This window comes from Ipomoea nil, unplaced genomic scaffold (genome assembly GCF_001879475.1).
Source record: "Ipomoea nil cultivar Tokyo-kokei standard unplaced genomic scaffold, Asagao_1.1 scaffold0179, whole genome shotgun sequence".
NCBI lineage: Eukaryota > Viridiplantae > Streptophyta > Magnoliopsida > Solanales > Convolvulaceae > Ipomoea > Ipomoea nil.
The window spans coordinates 757,929-778,065 of NW_017616607.1; the positions used below are offsets into that span (position 1 = coordinate 757,929).

The 20,137-nt window shown below is 38.3% G+C and overlaps 1 long non-coding RNA gene across 1 annotated transcript; it reads left to right on the top strand.

The window, feature by feature from the left end:
- Positions 1–2,887: 2,887 nt before the first annotated feature.
- Positions 2,888–19,936, top strand: LOC109179608. The gene is made up of 3 exons (XR_002053941.1): positions 2,888–2,899; positions 8,072–8,079; positions 19,869–19,936. It is a non-coding gene; the product is annotated as an uncharacterized LOC109179608 (long non-coding RNA).
- Positions 19,937–20,137: the final 201 nt, after the last annotated feature.

A 20,137-nucleotide genomic window follows, 5' to 3' on the forward strand; every position in this document is an offset into this window, starting at 1 on the left:
CACTATCAACATGTTACAGAACGGATTCTTTAGGATGCGTCTGAATTAATGTTCTAATTTTTTGATATCAATGCGTCCAGAATCTCACAGTTTTCAAACACAAAAGTTGTATAGTACTTTCTTAGCTTTTTATTGACACTAGAATCACCCCTTTTGGAAATTTTATGGAGGGGTTATGGCCAAAACACTCTAGCATGTCACATTTTTGTCCTGTTTTCCTATTCTTGATCAGAAAGTCCTCAAAACCAAATGATAACGGATTATGTACCAAATTCAATTAATCTAAAAAATAAGTAGACCAAATTGAAATGAAATATCTAATGGAAATAAGTGTCTTTGGGAACTTATCATGCAATTGATTTGACCGCCATCTAGCACGACTAAATAGAGAGTAAAAAAATTGTTAAGAAAAATAGAATAACTGTGAAAAAAGTATTTACTGCTTTCGTATAAACAATTTTTAACCCTTTACGAGTCCTTTTTTGAGGTATGTATACAACTCATACTTAATTATGATACTCAACCATAATTAGAAAAGTAAATTCTTATACCACCACAAAGAGGATGGAGGAAATTAAATACGGACGGAGCAAAGAAAATCAACACCGACATGGCTAGCGCAGGGGGCCTAATCCGAGACGAGGGAGGCATTTGAGTTAAGGGTTTTGCTATCAAGATTGGTACTACAGATAGCTTCTCGGCTGAGCTGTGGGGCCTAAGGGAGGGTTTACGGATCAGCCTGAGAATGGGGATCGACAAACTTTGGGTGGAGATGGACTCAACAGCCATTATAGCAATCAAGAACAATAACGAGAAGTCCGAGACTATGATAACGTTAGTCAAGGACTGCATCGACCTTGCGTCGAGATTTCACACTATCCGGTTCACTCACATTGAAAGGGAAGGGAACAAATGTGCTGACTGGCTAGCTAATCTGGGCCAAACGACCGACTGGGGTACTACTCTCCTGGAACAAGCGCCTATGGGTCTAACCGATCTTCTTTCAGCTGATTTATGTAACACACCCTATTTAAGGGTTAGATAAAGCTCTCTTTGAGGGCTTCTACTTCACCAAAAAAAAAAAAAGAGTAAATTCTTCAGATCGTGCACTTTAATTACAAATTGATTGCTTGTAAAAGATAAGAAAGTAATCTCCTAAACTTGGGAATAAATTGTCTTGACTGTGGCTTCCATAAATAGGCCAGCATATCTTGGAACTACATACCGAAATGGGCCAAGGACAACCATTTGGGCGGAGGGCGAACACTAGACTATCGGTATCCAACTCATCATCTAGTCTCCACTTTTTTGTGCCTCGAGGAGTCAACAACACCAGAAAGTATAAAAGAAGGACATATCAGACCAAGATTCGACCACTTTCGCCCAAGCAAATCCGTCTCTATGATGGAAGTCCGAGAGCCAATTTTCGCCCTATAATTATTTTGAATTTACCAAAAAGCTTGAGAGTTTACCATTTTCCAAACTTATTTCATTACTAGTCTTTTCTATTCGCGATGCACAAAAATAGGTGTCCAATATTAGTATTCAATGTTAAAATCATAGTTATAATTTATTATTTTTTAAATAAAATTTTATAATTTTTTTTAAATATCATTAAATTTATAATTGTAGAATTCATATTATATATTTAAAAGTATAATTGATAATTTGGTTAATAATTATGGTATGATTAATAATTGTTAAAGTACGAATTTAAATATGGTAAATGATTAAATATAATTATGTTATAATTTAATGTATATTAAACAAAGTTTAATAGTATAATAGTATAAGATAATTTTGTCCGTTAAAAATGATAGTATAATATTTGCAGCGTATATGTATGTTGGTTTTAGGGTTTTTAGGTCCAGGGAGGTCCAACACAACCGTAGTTGATGGATTCACCATAAAGATTGATGTTATCACATATGTGCTTGTTTTTATAGTTATTTTGAATCATCTCTGTAATTAAGTTCATTAATTTTGCTTATTTAATACATGTTTTCCTTGCTATTATCATTTAATTATGGTTCACACTTATTTTGAATGTTTTACGGTGTTTGTTAGTGTTTTTGAACCATTGTAGGTCAAAGTTATGAGCAAGGGAAGTCCTAGGACAAAGTTGGAGTCAAAAGTGAATCAAAAGACCGAAGAGTTGTAATTCCCGTTGAATTCGGCGACAGCTTAGTATTTTGATCATATCTCATGCTAGGAATGTCTGATTCAGGTGATTCTTGCGCCATTGGAAAGAAGACTCGAAGGGCTACAACCTATGACTCAGCAGAAAACTCGACGCGTCGAAAATTTCCAGTGATATTTCATCTCGCACAGATTGGCGACAGTTTAGTATTTTGATCTTATCTCATGCTAGGAATGTCCGATTGAGGTGATTCTTACGTCATTGGAAAGAAGACTCGAAGGGCTACAACTCTTATGCAGACATCAAAATCTAGATAATAATATAAAATGGTCAAACTAAGCTTGCAAACCATACTTATTGCACTGGGCGCGATTTTAGAAACTTCCTAATTTAAAGTGGCATTCTCCAAAGCTAAAGAAAGGATAGTAATTTCCTAATCATATGATGGCAGAAATATCAAATGATTAAAGACGGCAATTTCTTATTTATTAAATAGGAATATTCCTAATTTCCCAAGGGTTGATCCCAACTTTGTACCTATTATAAAATCCCACCTTCCTCAACCCTAAGAAGAATGAGTTTTAGTTTAGAGTAAATAATTAGAATAGACAATTGTATAGTCCAGAATTCAGAATTCAGAGATTCTTGGAGACAAGAAGGAGAGAAATCAAGAGCCATAAGTTGTCTTGGAAAGCAAGAAGAAGACTAGGGAGATTTGGGAAAATCGTCTGGTTAATTCTTGTACTCTTTTGATGATTTGTAATTCTTTATTTATATTTGCTATGTATAATTTAGTCATGCTTGGCTAAATTCTTTAGAGATTCTTGGGTAAAAGTGTTTATGAACCTATGTGCCTGAGCTCTCAGTTTCTTTAATATATTATTATTTGGGTTTAATACTTGTGTTGCAATCGTGATAATATTGTTTGATGCTTGTAATTAATGGCCATAGTTACTAGCTTCATAGCCATGTTTGTGTCACCAATGGGAGTTGGGGCATAAATTAGGGTACACACAATTGCACCTAATGGTTGGACCTTGGGAAAGGGGAACTTATTAGGGGAAGTTTATTCTAGATTGTTGCCAATCGGGAGATGGTAGTAATTAGGAATAATTGAATGCTGATCTTCGATCTTATTGGGTGTTTAAGCCACGGGAGTGGAAATTCACTAGGAATAGAGATTACGGGAGTAATTCGATTCCACTTTGCATTCCCACACAAATCTTAATTCCAAACTAAATATTGCAAACGATAATTGGCACTAGGTGATTAAATACTTGAATCCCATGAATCTCAACTTCTCTCTAATTGTTTTCAAAATCCTGAACCTCTGTTTTATTTTATTTATTTTATGCCAATCAATCATCTAAGTAATTGTTAGGATTAGCTCTAATGAATAAGTTAGTAACTAGTGCTTGATACAACCACTTCCCTGTGGATCGATAACTCGTACTCCGAGAATTATTTGTTTGCAAATATACTACGCATCAAAGATAAAGCTACTAAAAGAGATATAATTACTATGAATCTGGTACTTTTATTTGCACTTTCTGGCGACTCTCGGTCGGAAGAAGCTTCTCGTTACATTCTAAAAGGGGCCCTATTTATAGGTAGCCTCCCTTACTAGTTTAAGTAGGGATAATAAAGTGGCTTAATGGTGCCTATTAAGGCTAAGGAACGTTGGACTGCCGTTACTAGGCATAACCAACGGCTTGGTTGACCAAGCATTAAAGGCGGCCCTTTAATGATAACGGTCACCTACTGGGCCGACCCCTGTCCATGCTGACTCCTTGGACTCGGCCCCTCGCTCGGCAGCATCCTTCTCTGGGCCTGCTCATGGCCCATGACGCTTATTCCCCTCATTCCTTCTTCGGGGCCAATCTCTGTAGGCCCAATCTTCGACCCATCTTCTCATTTCCCTCTTAGGCCCTAAGCCCATTGGGTCCACACCCCATCAACTAGTCCCTCACTTTCCAGCACTGAGTCCGCTTGCTCGAGTGCTGGAATGTATCCATCTTCTCCATGCATGATTATCTCCACTGTTTCCCTCTTTTTCGTTCACATTTAATGGCCGAATTTGAATGAGATTGGTGGTTTTGTTACTCGAGCTTTGCTCATGAGATCGGTGGTATGTTACTATGAATTTAATGGTACCCTCGTGTACTGAGAGATCGGTGGTATAATGATTGGTGGTGCGATTGGTGGGGGGACGACGGTCCCAGACTGGGAAAAAGGTTGGACTCAGAAGTACAGGGTGGCACTGGGAGGTACAGGTTGGAACTGTGATAAGGCCGAGGGTAGCCATAAAGGTGGTACTAAGGCATAAGGTTGGAACGTGAAACTTGTCATTATGTGATTGTTGTATTTCCTGCTTATAAGTATGTCTATGATGAACTCTACCTTGTTAATGGTAGGTTGCATCTAGAGTTGTGGTTGTCGCTTGTTGTTTGTGGTCTCTATTGCTTTGATTGAAGTTGTTGGTCTTGATCTTTATTGAGAGCGTGATATGTTGATTGTTGTCTCATCTCTTGGTTTTCAAATGCTATGTACTGTATTCCTCAGTCTCAAACAGTTTTCTAATATATATATATATATATATATATATATATATATATATATATATATATATATATATATATATATATACATATATATTGATACTTAACGTGTATTGGTGGGTTACCAGCTTTATTCGTTGACCGGGTGTTATCCCTTGTCTTTACAGGTTTTGATTAGATCGGAGAGCGCACTAGTGGATCTAGTTAGCGTAGCCTTGCCTTCCTTTTGCTTAGTTTGATGGCCTGTGTGCCTTAGATTACGACCTGTGTGCCTTAGACAGTTGTTATGTTATGTTGAATTTGTAGACTTAGCCTGTGCACCCGTAGTCTTATGGGTGTGGCATAACACCTTCCCGATAAAGAGTTTTGCTTCCGCTGGTTTAATGGTTTATGATTAGATTGTCTATCTCTATTATAAGTTTTTAATTTATGCTGAAAATCGGGGGGTGTTACATGACCACCCGCCAGTACATGTCCGCCGTACCAGCGGGTGGCCGACGGGTGGTCTACCACTCGCCGTGTACCCGCTGGTACATAGCCGCCCACCGACGGGTGATTGACCACCCGGCGTGCACCCGCTGGAACGGGGCGGCGCGTTGTGATGTTTTCCCCCGTTTGTTGTTACTTCGTGCCCTGTTGTGCCCCGTTTGATGTTTATGAGTCTCGTTTGATGTTTCGGGTGCCGTTTTAGGAGTTGTGAGTCTTGGTGATTGCATGTGGTTAAGTTGGTATCCCGTTGGCCTAGGATGAGATTTGTATGCTCCCGTGTGTGTCTTGTGGTTGACTCGTTACCTTGGGAAGTAGAATTTAGGCTGTATCTTGTGGGTTGCGTGTTTATGTTGATGTCATTTGTTGATGAAAGTCTATTGTTGTACTTTCCCCTTGACCACCCCTTGCTATGTGTTGATGTGTATTGATTGTTGTTGTTATTGAGCGGTGGCCATTGTTGTTGTTGTTGTGTGTTGATTGTTGTGGATGATTGTACATGATGAGGAAGAGATGTGATTGGTGGAAAAGATTGTTGGAGGTTGGCACAACAAGTGCCCGATTATTGTGCTAAAGGCACAGACCATTCGGTTATCGTGCTAAAAGCACAGACCACCTTGATTAGTTTGCTAAAGGCATAGATCAAGTTATAAGCGCTGCGGTGCTATGTCTTCGTGCTATAGGCAAGACCCCTTGATTATAGTGCTATAGGCACGGATCATGTGTTAATGGTACTGCGGTGCTATTAGATCGGTGGTTATGTTGGAGATATGTTGGAGGGGAGCCATGAAGGGCTCCGGAGGGATAAGGGGGGCCTGGAGGTACAGGTTGGAACTGATATAAGGATAGAGAGGAGTAAAGGTTGGAATTTGGTATAAGGCTGGACTGTGATACGATTGTTGTTACTGACCTTGCTTTTTATTGTGCCTTATCGTTGTTATTGTTTGTTATTGCTGAACTTTGTGATTATCTTATCTTGCGAGTTAGGACGCATGCTAGTACTTTCATGATGATTCATAATATTAGACCTGTCGTTGCATCTTGAGTCTTGATTTTGGTTTTAAAGTTAGAGTTTGATTAGGATTATATATGTATTCTGGTCTCAAAATGGTTTTCTTATATCTACCTATATTGTACTTAACGCGTGCAAGTGGGTTACCAGCATTTTTGCTGACGGTTGTTACACCGTATGCTTTTCAGGTACAGATCAGTAGCTTCGGAGTGCGCTAGATGGACACGAGGACCTAGCTTAGATAGTTTAGTATTCGTTAGTTCGCCTGCGTGCCTTGGTTTGTACTCGATTATGGATGTATGGATTTATGCTTTGTTTAATTAATTTAGCCTGTGCATCTAAGTTCTCCAGCTTAGATGTGGCATAGCACCCCGACTCTTATGCTTAACTTATGCTCTGTTTGGGAATTAATGTTAGATTCGCTTTTATTTCGGAAGCTTTAAATGTTTTAAAAATTTGGGGTGTTACAGTTGGTATCAGAGCCTATGTTCGACCCTAGGGTAAAGCCTTTAAGACCAGACTCTAGGACATTAAGCTGAAACTCTAGGTGCTTAAGTACTTAGGAATTAAGAATTCTAGGACGCGCGGTGAGGTTGTGAGTTTATTTATCGCTTTCCGTAAAGTTTCTATGCTTGCCCTTTGTATGTAGACTCTCTTTGGCAACAAGGTAAGGGTGAAAACCCTTGACTTACATCTGCGACCGATGTTGACCCTGTAGAACCCGGAATGGCACCATCAAGAAACCAGGCAAGGACCCCTAAACCCCCTACCCCTTATGCCCTGTCCCAACCTTATGACTACCCCCGGCCTTATCACAGTTCCAACCGTTACCTCCTAGTGCCACCTTATACTTCTGAGTCCAACCACTTACCTCTGGGGACCGTTGCCCCCCCCCCCCCCCCCCCCCCCCCCCCGCCTACACCGCCAAACATCACCACCGATCTCTTAGTACACGAGGATACCATTAAATATCATAATCACAAAACCGCCAATCTCGTGAGCAAAGCTCAATTAACAAAACCACCAATCTCAATCATGGTCACACATAGTCATCATCATTACCAAGAAGACTAAGGCTCAACAATAGCCCCAATCAAGTATCAATCAAAGGGTACAATGATTTGCATACGATCACACCATAGGAATCAATCAAGAGATCACAATAAAGACATGAGACCATATTCAACAACAAAGGATTACAATCCGACCTCAAATGATTGTCAACACATACCAATCCCAATAAGAAGGAACATACCACACATACTGGCATATCAACATCAAACTAGCATGCTTATCAAACGGGTAAACCAAATTATTTCCAAAGAACATTCAAGACTCACATTAGCCCAACGAATCACAAAGTTGGACCCTTAGCGCGATTCAAGACACCAAATCCTACATGGATTCCTAACACACCGTTCTAGACATACGAAACATCAAGAAGACTCACAAATAGCCCAATAAATCAATATCGGGAGGTCAAAACATCAATACCAAGAAGAAAGAATCACGGGGAACAAATCCCCGCCCACGCCAACCATGTACCTCGCGGGTGGGGCCACGGGTGGGCCTCCACCCATGGTTCCGCTCGCGGGTACACACCCGAGGAAACCACGTTCCCCGCGGGTGGGGCGGCGGGTAGGCCTCTGCTCGCCGTTCCGCCTGCGGGATACAACCTGTACACCAAAATTTCCCTTCAGGGAAAATCAACAACAAGGCCAATTTCAATTCCAAAACACCCAAAATCTCACACACAACAAAGATATGACTTGAAGCCAAGAAATATCCAAGCAATGGCATTCAAGAAACCTAAAAACAAGCTCTAAACATGCATCATCACAAGATCATGCATCAAATCTCACAAATCACATGAAGAACAACAAGTAGAAGCCAAGAATCATCATTTAAGTAAGAAAATAGGCTTTGTATAGCATCGGTTACCTTTGTAGCCTAACAACTTCTTATTTTCACCCTTTTAAGCTTTTTTCCTAGAGCTCTTCTTCCACACCAACTTCATACACAAACTAAAACACAAGAAAGATCCTAACTTTAGATAAAGACACCCAAAAGATGGTTAAAAACACCAAAATGCTAAGAACCTTACACTTTCCTATGCTCAAGAAGAAGAAAGTAGGAATCTTGGTGAAAGATTTTGCAAGACTTGGAGGTTCACCTTCTTGCTTGAAGAATAAGCTAGGTTACTTTAGAGAGAGTCTAGAGTGTTTGAGTCTTAGGTTGAAATGATGAATGAAATGAGAATGTCTTGTTAGGGTAGCTTGAACCACAATTCATAGGTGGAAAGTCATTTTTACCCTTACTAAGGTTGGAAAGACAAGGGGACAAGGACACAACTCAAGAAGCAGAAGGTACACCCATTTGACTTAAGTGACTAGTCAAAATCTAGTCCCTCGACTATCAAATTTTAGGATTTTTAGAAATGGATTAGCAAAGGAACTTGGATTAATTCTTCAATTAATCCTCGATTAGTATTTAGATTTACGGGGTGTCACGGGCGTAAAGGTTGGAAATTGGTATAAGGTTAGAACGTGGGCGTGTCTTGTTATGTGATCGTATTGTTGTCTGTTATTGTTGTCTTGCCTTGTGGTCAGAGTCTGCTATGTGCTCCTTATCGCTGTCTTGTCTTATAGTCATAGTTTGCACGCTTATATCTTAATGTGGTCTTACGTGTCAGTATCTATGATATTCCATGAGTCATGGTCTAGACTTTAAAGCTAGAGTTGCTTAGGACTATATCTATGTATACCCAAGTCTCAAAATGGTTTTCTTATAGCTATATATTATACTCAACATGTGGGAGTGGGTTACTTAACATTATTTGCTAACGGTTGCTACACCATATGTTTTTCAGGTACAGATCAGTAGTACGAGAGCGCGCTAGACAAGATCATGGTCCCTAGTACTAGATAGTCCTAGTTTAGTTAGACAGCCTGTGAGCCACGTTTGTATCTGGATAATGTTTACAGTTTATGCGTTGTTTATTTAGTTTAGCCTGTTCATCTAGGCTCTCAAGCTTAGATGTGGCATAGCACCCCGACACTTGTGTTTAGTTCTGCTCTTTAATGATAGATTCGCCTTTATCTTATAAGCTTTAAATGTTTTAAAATAGAACTGAAAATTAGGGGTGTTACAGGCGCTTTGCTCGGTGACGGTGCTCATGGACCGAGGATACGGGGAGGTGGCGTTCCTGAAAACTCCTGAAAAATCAGATAGTATTGATTGCTGAAAGAGGCACCGCCATCGCACAGAGGGTTTGCGTTATTTTCATTGGCGGCGCCAACGACAGGGAGGCGTTGGTGTTGGGTGGTGGAATGGCGGAGGAGCCGACGGTAAGAGTCAAGGTCATACAATTTGTTGAAAAACAAGAGGTAGAGAAGAGGAGTGATCTTAATAAGTGCAGGAGTGTCGATCCTAAAAAGGAAAAAGGTAAAGTAGTATTACACTTATACGCATATATATCGCCAATGCTATATCTTGCTGGTGCACAATTAACTACCTCTTATAGTCTATGCCCAAAAGTTGAAGAAGAGAAGAAACCCCCCACCTTCTACTACCAATAACATTAGTTCTTCTCTTCTGGTCACCATCCAAAACAGTTAGTAGAATAATCCTCATGTGATACCCCGGTTATTTGAGTATTTTGTTATAAATATTATTATTCTAAATAAAATTTTATAAAATAGATATTATGTTAAATAAAATATTTTTACTATACGGTCTGTAATTATATTATTTTATGTGACCCAAAATTATTTAAACTAGTCTACTACTGCTACTCATTTATTTCTAAACGGTGTATTATGGGTAATAGTTATTTATTTATATATGTGTTACGTATGTATATATGTTAAGTGCTAGTAGGCTAATAAGTATATTAATATTATATTAAGTTTTTAGGTATTGTAGTCTCCTACAACTAGAATTATTATTTATAATACAATTTATTAGTTAAGTGTTTAAGTAGTAGTCATATTGTTCCAGATAACCTAATTCAATATATTTTTCTATCTCTCTCAGTCGACAATCCCTCCTTTCTCCCAAACAAAAATAAAACCCTAGCAGTTTCTTCTTATCAATTAATTTCAAGAATTAGTTGTCAAGATCATCAAGCTTAGGTGATTGCTTTTGAGCATTATTAGAGGTAAGATTTATGTTCACTAAAATTTCTTTTGCCCCAAATCAAAAATCACTTTTCCTATGTGTTTATGTGATTCATGATTTTAATGAATATGTGATATTTAACGTGAAAAGTTATTTGATTATATTATGAGAATAGATATATGTGTTTAGATGTTTTGAAAACCCTGCCTATGTGATATGGTGATTTTGTGGTGATTAAGAAGGATAAATTTTACACAATTTGATCATTGCCTGAGAAAATTCTGATTGGCGCATATGGAAAGGAAAATTCGTGAAAATTGCTTCCTAAACTTATTTTTGCTTGAAATCTTTTATGTAGAACCTAGACTTGTTATAATTGATGTTTGTAAAAAGTTTTGGTTAAAAATATGTTTCGATATTTCCAGAAAAATTCGTAAAGTGGAGGCAGTGTGCTGCCAGTTCAATTTCTGTCCGGCGCAGTGTTGGGAAATAATTCGGGAAAAATACTTTTAGAACTTGGATTGATTTGAAATTTTTTGTGTATAATCTAGACTCACCGTACCTTGTATCTGGAAAATTTCACCTGAAAATGTGTTACCAATATATTTCTATAAATTTTGCAATTCAGGTCATGCCTTCTGAAAATTTCTGTCAATTCCTTATTTGAGGTGTTGAGAATTTGTTTTCTTGAGAAATATCAGTAATGTTGTCACTTTTATAAAGATTGAGGATAAAGGAAATTGATTCTTAAGACTTGCGTAGTATCCTTTTGTGAAATTCTGGATACTTGGGTTATGACCCAGTTTGTTGTGGAGTGAGCGGTTGAATATACCGACTCACTTGGGAGCTTAAAAACTCTCTGTTGTTTTGTGGAGTGAGCAGTAGAAACATATCCTGTCTCACTAGGACATTTAGTCCTGTTGTTTTGAGGAGTGGTTAGCGGAGTCTACCACTAGGGTATTTACCCTGTTGAGTAGTAGTCAGTAGAAACGTATCCTGGCTACTAGGACTAGTTACTACCCATTGGGCTTGGAAACCCATTGGGGGTGTGCACAGTTAAGGTATTAGTTCTGTTCCACTTTAAATGGGAATTTTGCGTAGTGTTCAGTAGAGTGAGTACTGTTCACTAGGGCTTAATGAATAAGACCCTGCCCATTATTTGGTTGGTTTAAATGGGATTTTTGAGTAGTGTTCAGTAAAGAGAATTACTGTTCACTAGGGCTTAAATAATTAAGACCCTGCCCATTACTTGAGATTGAATGGGATTTTGTGTAGTGTTCAGTATGGTGATTACTGTTCACTAGGGCTTGATGAAACAAGACCCTGCCCATTGTGTTGAAATTGGTGTTCCTCCATATTGCAAAAAAATATATTACTTTTGAAAGGTACCTAAAATTCCTATTGTGAGAAATACTGATTTGGTATTATTAATGAGAATAAAAATGTTCAAGGGGTCATTCTAGATGTAAACTATCTTCTCCTATATGTTACATGCTATGTGCAAAATGTTTTACGGGGTGAAGTAGATCTTACAAGCTTTATGCTGAATTTGTGTGTTTCTTTGTTTTCTATTCTTTAATTGTTTTTGCAGGAACTCTTGCATAAGCATTGGGCATGAGAATGAGTGAACCAGCTAGAGATATCATTTATTAGTTAGACAATTGAATTGTTAGTTGTTTTTGTACTAGTACCTATCTTGAGTTGTTTATTGCAAGTTGTAAATTTAGCCTTAGCACTTAGGTTGTTGATTGCCTAAGTGTGGCGGTAACACCCATTTTCTTTTTTATTAGTTAATGCTTCCGCTATGAGTTTAGTAAATTGTAAATTAAAAAAAAAATATTAAGTAAAATTTGGCTATGAAAATTAGGGTGTTACACCTCACCCCCCAAAAATAGGTGCCCACTTTTTGCTAGTAGTGCTCCAACAGCAGACTGTCCAACATGACAGTAAAAAAGAATGCGGATCTGAGTGAAGAAATGTCTTGCTTGATTTCACTGGACTGACGGCTCCATCTCCGTTTACTCGAAACCGTACAAAATACATCAAGGCCTAGACTTTAGATACACTGAGTTGTATATATGCGTATCAGACTATCAGTGTATGAATAATATCAAAAGGACATTTTTACCCCTCGAAATAACGGCGGATAGATGGCAATTGTAACGGAGGACCAATTTGGGTACCGTTTTAAAAGTTAGAGGACTAAATTAGGTATTTTGATAGTCTGGGACTAAAATCAAATATTACGTAATAGTTAGAGGACCAAAATAGGTATATATATATATATATATATATATATATATATATATATATATATATATATATATATATATATATATATATATATAGGGATGCACTCAGGTGCGAATAAGTGCCCAGGAAGGAATATGCGAACGAATCAGCGCGCGACACGTGTCCAGATCTAATTACTTAAAAAAAAACGCAGTGGCATTTTCGTAAATAATTGAACATCGAAGTGCAAGTAAAATCACTTACAAGTGCACCTATTTTCACCTATAAGTGCAAGTAATTTTGCCTTGTTAGCATTCACTTCCCACAAACATTCATGCACTTAGATGTGCTTATAACTATAGGTGCAACTACTTATAACTATAGGTGCACCTACTTTCACCTATAAGTGCATGTAATTTTGCGTTGTTAACATTCATTGATCTAAGTTCAGCGGGTAGTAATATCCCTGAAAACTACCCGCAAACATTCATGCACCTAGGTGCAACTACTTATAACTATGTGTGCAACTACTTAGAACTATGTGTGCAACTACTTATACCTATGAGTGCACTTAGTATTGATGCTTAGTGTAAATTTTTACTTGCACCTATAATACATTTTACATGCACTTGTAATACATTTTACTTGCACTTCGATGTTCAATTATTTACGTAAATGCCACCACACTTTTTAAAAAAAATCAGTGTTTCTCATCCATTAGATCTGGACACGTGGACGGACAAAATTCATTCCTATTTCGCGCCTGGGCGAAGCATTCGCACCTGAGTGCGATTATATATATATATATATATATATATATATATATATATATATATATATATATATATATATATATATATATATATATATATATATATATATATATATATATATATAGAAGAGCGCTCATATGCGGCGGGGTCTTATGGTGCGGCGGTGCGGTCAAATTCCAGAATACACCAACAGTGTTAACAATCTGCACCAACAGTGTAATAAAAACACACCCCAATGAAATGTAATAAAACATCACAAAATACACCACAGACTCAAAAAAACACACCATATAACTCACCACCCCCAATGGTGTATTTCCGAACAGTGTATGGTGTTTTTACTCACACCTAATGGTGTGTGTTTGGTGATGCAGGGCTCTGTTTACTCTGTTTTGTGTGGTGTATTTCCTAACGTTGATGGTGCATATTTGGTGAACTATTGGTGTTGCCGCACCGTAAGAAATAACCGCACCGTAAGACACTGCCGCACCTGAACCCGCCTCTATATATATATATATATATATATATATATATATATATATATATATCCAATTTTCATAACTCCATCATATTCACTTCATCATCATAAATAATAAAATTCAACAACAACAACACTAAATTTCATCATTATCAATACCTCCTCATTACTTAACCATCCAATAATCATTTTTAGCCATAATCAACCCATCATTGTCATCATTAAATCACTATCATAACAACCAACCATAGCATCATTATAACAATCATAGCATCATTCTTAACCTTAATCATCATTATATTATAATTCAATCTTCCCTATAATATATAACAACTCCTCTTAGTGGGTCAATCCATTTGTCAACTTAGTGGGTTCAGCTCAATCCTAATTCTCTTTTTACTAGAGGTTCATTATAGTATCCCCCTTTTTAATCTGAACTGACGTATTCTTATAAAATTCCATTACTAACTCCGGGAGCATAATTTCTCCAATTAATAAGTACTTATCCAAAAATTCTTGATAACGCAAACTATTATTTGCTTCATCTGACAAATGATTCAGGATAAAATGTTATACCTCCAATAACAGAATATCTTAAACCATCCTCACCACTTTTACCAATTTATTGCTTTCCTCTTAATAGTCTTGTCCTTGAAAATACTTGACTTGAGTAGGCTTCTTGATGTAGAACTTGGATGAATTCCTTGCGATGCTCGGGGAAAAAGAATGGAATTCGGTAAAGAAGTATGGGTAGGGTACAAATGGAATAGGGAAATTGTATTAGCTAAGGAGAAATAGGGAAGTTCATGGGTTACTGGTTTCTATCGGAATGAAAAGAGAGACTAAGTTTGGTCATTAAATTAGGGAGAGAAAGAGTCGAAGTCTCAAAAATACCCCGGCAACGGGGCTAGGTCGCAAGCTGGAGAGATCTGCGATGCCAATGCTGAAGCTGTGCTGAACAACAGAATTCTCAATCTCGTATAAAGTGTCATTCCAAACAAGTCCAGACTCTAATCATCACTAGTTGCACTAGTGCAAGGGTTAACTAAACCTCCTTCTTAATCTAATGGGTCAAGTCTCACTTCCTCAAGTTAGCGTACGTGTTCAAGTCCTTTTGCAAACCAAAATTCTCTTTTTACTCATTCTCCTCCTTATAAATTTCCCGACCTTAAAAGATTTACTTTCGCAAAACTTTAACTTTGCTTAAACTAAACAATCCGTCTTGAATACCAACAATCTTTCCCCGATGCTAAGTTGAACTTAAAAGGGGATCTAAGTCCTTCTAAGAGAGTTCACTCTAACCACAACTCACGAGTTAAGTCTCAGCGCTTACCCTTTTCTTAGAGGTTGACTCTAACTCCCGATTATCCAAAACATAAGAGTCACAAAGAGTTGTAGTACCAAAATTAAATAATACTTAAGTATGTATGACATTCATTAGAAATGTACGTGTCTCCATGCCATCAGTTCTCACTTGATCTCCACTCATAAGCTGGTTACCACCTTTGCTACTTTGGTCTCGGCCACCCTTCCTACTTCCCTTACTCTTGTTACTGTCAATGTTGTCCTTTTTCCCACCTTTGTCTTGATTATTCCCAAACTTGTTTCCAAATGATCTTCTCTTTTGATGTCCTCCACTCTCACTAGGTCTTTGACTTAAGGGATTTCCATTCTGACTGGCGTAGCACTCAAAGGCTCGGTGTCCCACCTTTTTACACTTAAAGCACCTGATCGGGTTCCCTCGACAGTTGGCCATTGGGTGGTCCTTCCCGCATCTCTTGCAGTAGTAGTGTCTTCCTCCAGTTTGATTCTTCCTTACCACGCTCGGGTCTTGACTTGGGCGATTACTCCCGTTCGTCGTACCATGGTTGTAACACCCCGAAATCCAAATTCTGTTAAGGGATTAATTAAGTAATTAATCCTATTTCAATTTGTAATTTAATTCCTTAAATTCCTGAAATTTAATAGTCGGGGACTAGTAATTGACTAGTCAACCCCATAGTGAAAGTTGTACCTTGAGCTTTGTAAGGAGTTCCCTTGTTCCTTACACCTTTCCATGTTAGTAAGGGTATTCTTGACCTTTCACCTTGTGTTAGTATTGTAACCTAACCTAGTGAGAACACCTCATTTCTATCCTTACACTTTCCAAAATCCTAGCTCCATCTTCTCTCTAAAAAGGTGGATAGCTTTTCTTCCAAGCCAAGTTGAAGTTTAGTCAAGACTTCAAGAGTTGTCTCCAAGATTCTACCTTTCATACATTTGGGCATCTAGGAGGGTAAGATCCATGGTCATCTTGTGTTTTTAGTGTTCTCTTAGGTGTCTTTTCTTAATGATAGGATCTTTATGATCTTTTGGTATGTTCTTGAAGTGGGTTTGGAAGGTGAGCTTTGATAGGAGCTTGGTGAGGTGTTAAGTGAAGGTTTTGGGTCTACAAGAGGTAACCCATGCTCTACAAAATCTATTTTGCTTACCTATGTGAATATTTCTTGGATTCTACATGTGTTTTCCTATGAAATGTGAGTGTTTATGCATTGTCTTGTGAAAATGCATATCTAGAGCTTGTGTTTAGGGTTCTTGTATGCCATTGCTTGGCTATTCCTTTGATTCAAGTCATTTTGTTGTATTTGGTGAGATTTGGCATGTTTTGGACTTGAATTTGAGCTTGGAGTTGGAAATTCCCAAAGGGATTATTTTGGACACAAGTATGTACCCGCGGGCGGAACGACGGGTAGAGCTCCACCCGCCGCCCACCCGCGGGGAACATATGGCCGGTGGGTAGTGTACCCGCGGGCGGAACCACGGGTGGGAGCTACCCGTGGGTCCACCCGCGGGGAACACTTTGGTGTTTGATCGGGATTTGTTCCCCGTGATTCTTTTGACTCGGTATTTGGTATTTTGACTTCCCGATGTTCTTTTGTGGAACTATTTGAGTGTCTTCTTGATGTTTCGTATGTCTAGAACTATATGGTAGGAATCCATGTAGGTTTTGGTGTCTTGAATCGTGCTAAGTGTTCAACATTGTGTTTCGTTGAACCGTGATGGGTCTTGTGTGTTCTTCGGAACTACGTTTGGTTTACCCGTTTGTTAAGCATGCTAGTTCGATATTTAAATGCTAGCATGTGTGTTGTTTGTACCTTCCTACTGGTTGATGATAACTTGTGTTATTCATCGTTGTTGTTCTTGGACTGTGATCCATTCCTTGATTGAGTATGGTTTCATATCTTCGTTGTGATCCGTTGATTGATTCCTGTTGAGGTGTGATGTGTGTGTGGCTTTACTTGGATTGCACGATTAGTGGTATGGGACACTAGTCACCAAGGTATTGCAGTGGTCCTCGTGGTGGCCATGACGTGATTAAGGATCTATGGCCTTTGTGTAAGGTTCATGTGTTTATTTCTGGGATAACATGTGTTATCCAGGGCATATGTTGCCGTGTGTGATCGGTACCCTCGTGTACTATGAAATTGTTGGTCTCGTTGGTGGGGGACGACGGTCCCAGGAGGGAAAAGGTTGGACTAAGAAGTACAGGGGTCCTGGAGGTAATGGTTGGAAGAAGATACAAGGTTGGGGGTAGCCATAAGGTTGGAACCGGGCATAAGGAAGGCATATCAACTCGTGATGGGTGATGTCAGGAGGGCTTGTGTAGCCGTTGTTGAGAGTTCTCTTCTTGTGACGTGTGTAGTCACAAAGGCATGTGTTGCCTTGGCATGTGTTGTCGTTTGTTGTGTCTTATTCCTTTGAGTTATGCATGTCGGGTATTAATCTATTGTGTGATGATAGATTATACCTTGAGACTTCTTCTGAGTCGTTGTTGTTCTTTGTAGTCTTGGGATGTGTTCCCGTGTTCTTGTTGAGAGTGTTTGAGTCTTGTGTTGACTATTACTCTTGTTTTTGGACTTATATATATGTATTCCGTTTCGAAAATGGCTTTACAAACTTATATCTTATCTATGTATGATATTTCACATGTATTGGTGGGTTACCAGCATTATTCGCTGACCGGGCGTCGTCTCATGTTTTATATGCTTCTTTCAGGTGATGCTTAGATGAGTGCGCGGTCTAGTGCCCGCTAGCATAGTTTCCCCTTTGTGTTTAGTGGCCTGTGAGCCAGTATAGACATAGAACTCTGTTGGATGGTTGTAGATTTAAACATTGCAGATTTAGCCTGTGCGTTCACCCTTGGGTGAGCGTGGCATAGCACCCCGTTCCCTCGTTTTATATATCTTATCTTTCAGTCTTCCGCTGTGTTTGGTGTTTTGGTTTAAGTTATCTGCATGTTTTAAGGCTTTAAATAGCTTGGTTTTTAGAGGGTGTTACAATGGTTCATTCGAATACCATTGACTCGATCATGATGGCCAAGTATTGATTTCTTTCCTACCTGTTTCACATCTTCCTCAAATTTTCTCTTGTTTTGGCCTCACATGTTCCTTTAAATCTATGGTTCCCCATTGATAGGAATATTCGTTCCCTGAATGCTCGGAGTCCCAACACTTCTTCTCGGCACCATCGCGATACTACAGGAACCACTTGTAATTACTAGCGATTGCTTACCGCAATCCTATTCTACAACCTTATACTCATAAAAGGCATACAAGCACATAGCAATATATAATCCTCTAGTTCACATATATTCCTATCCAAATTGCATACAAAGCATGGAAAACCACAACTTGCCTAGGAGGAAATGACTCATCAATTAGATGCACACCTTTCCGGTGCAAAAGCCACAGTTAAAAGGGAATAAATAGGTAAGAAAAGACAAGTCACATAATATCAATAAACATGCGCAAAAATCTCACAATCTCAAGGAATTCATAAGACTTAAAGTCTCAAACGTTAAGCACATTTCTTATAGATCAATTCCTAGGCTCTTACAGTCAATCCTTAACAATTCCCTAGAACTTCAACCTAGGGCTCTGATACCAACTTGTAACACCCCCAAAATTTCCTAATTTAAACTATGCATTAAAGATAAGGATTGGGAACTTAATAATAGATATTCACATTAAAGAGTTAACATCCTATGCATACCAGGGGATGCTACCGCCGAAGCCACCCTCAATAGAATGATTACTGGGTTACTACTACAATCCAAAGTCTAAAACATCGAACATCATGGGCTCGCAGGCCCGTGTGTCCATACACCGAATAACCCCCCCCCCCCCCCCCCCCCCGCCCCCCCTCCCAAAAAAAAAATAACCACCTCTACATCAATCTAAAACATGAGTCTCAATGTTTCTCATCACAAAACTGGGCATAAAGGAGGGAAATAGGATTCTAGGAGCTTGAGCAAAAATAACTAATCTAACTAACTCATCAAGTGCTCTCGGCATTCACACAATCGATACCTGAAAGAAGTTATCAAGAAAATAAGGAAAAGTAACTCGTTAGCATAAATGCTATGTATAAACGACTCTACCCCGTAAAATAGATATAGATATATAAGTTTGGAAAATAGTTTGTTTACCCACCATCAAACAACATATATCATATAGGGGCATAGAAGTGCAAACGATATAGGTACATAGAGACTAGATTTGCACACACACACACACACACACACACACACACACACACATATATATAGGGGGCGTGTTAATTTTGCTCCATGACTTTTAAAACTAACAATTTAGTCCTTTAACTATATTTTTTTTAGCATATTTGGTCCTTCCGGCCAAATCATCGGTAGAAATTGGCCGAAAAAACTTAAACCTTTTTAAAATATTTATTCATGAGGGCAAAATATTCCTTTTACGTAAGCTACTTCTTCTTCTTCGCGTTCATCAGCTACGGCTAACAGTTGCCTCTGTTTCCAAGAAAGTACAGCTCCAAGAATCGAAGCCCTAGTTTCAAAAGCAAGGTATGATTTTTATCCTCAGCTTTTTCTTCATGTCACACATTTCTTGATTCATCTTCCCCAGATCGCACGGTATAAAGCTCTATAAGAAATCTAAACTCCCAGAAATATTCTTCTCCCTATTTTAGCCACAACCATCCTCCCAATTCCAGCCACGACCAAAACATAATTGTAGTATTGGTTGTAGTCTTCTGGATGATGGTTTATTTATAGTTTTGAAGTAGGTGTAGATGTTCATGTAAATATTGATTCTGAATTTTAAATTTATCTCCAATCAATTAATGTTAGAAACATAACATAATTATTGCAATGTTAATTCTCAATTATGGATCAACAATTATTACTCAAATTAATTTTGTGAATTACTCTCCTATCCACTAAAATCTTTTTGCTTATTATTCACTTTGATTTTCTTTTCATCTTTATTTAATTATTTATGATGATTATGATTAGGGGAAATTTTTTCCTAATCATTTTGCTTT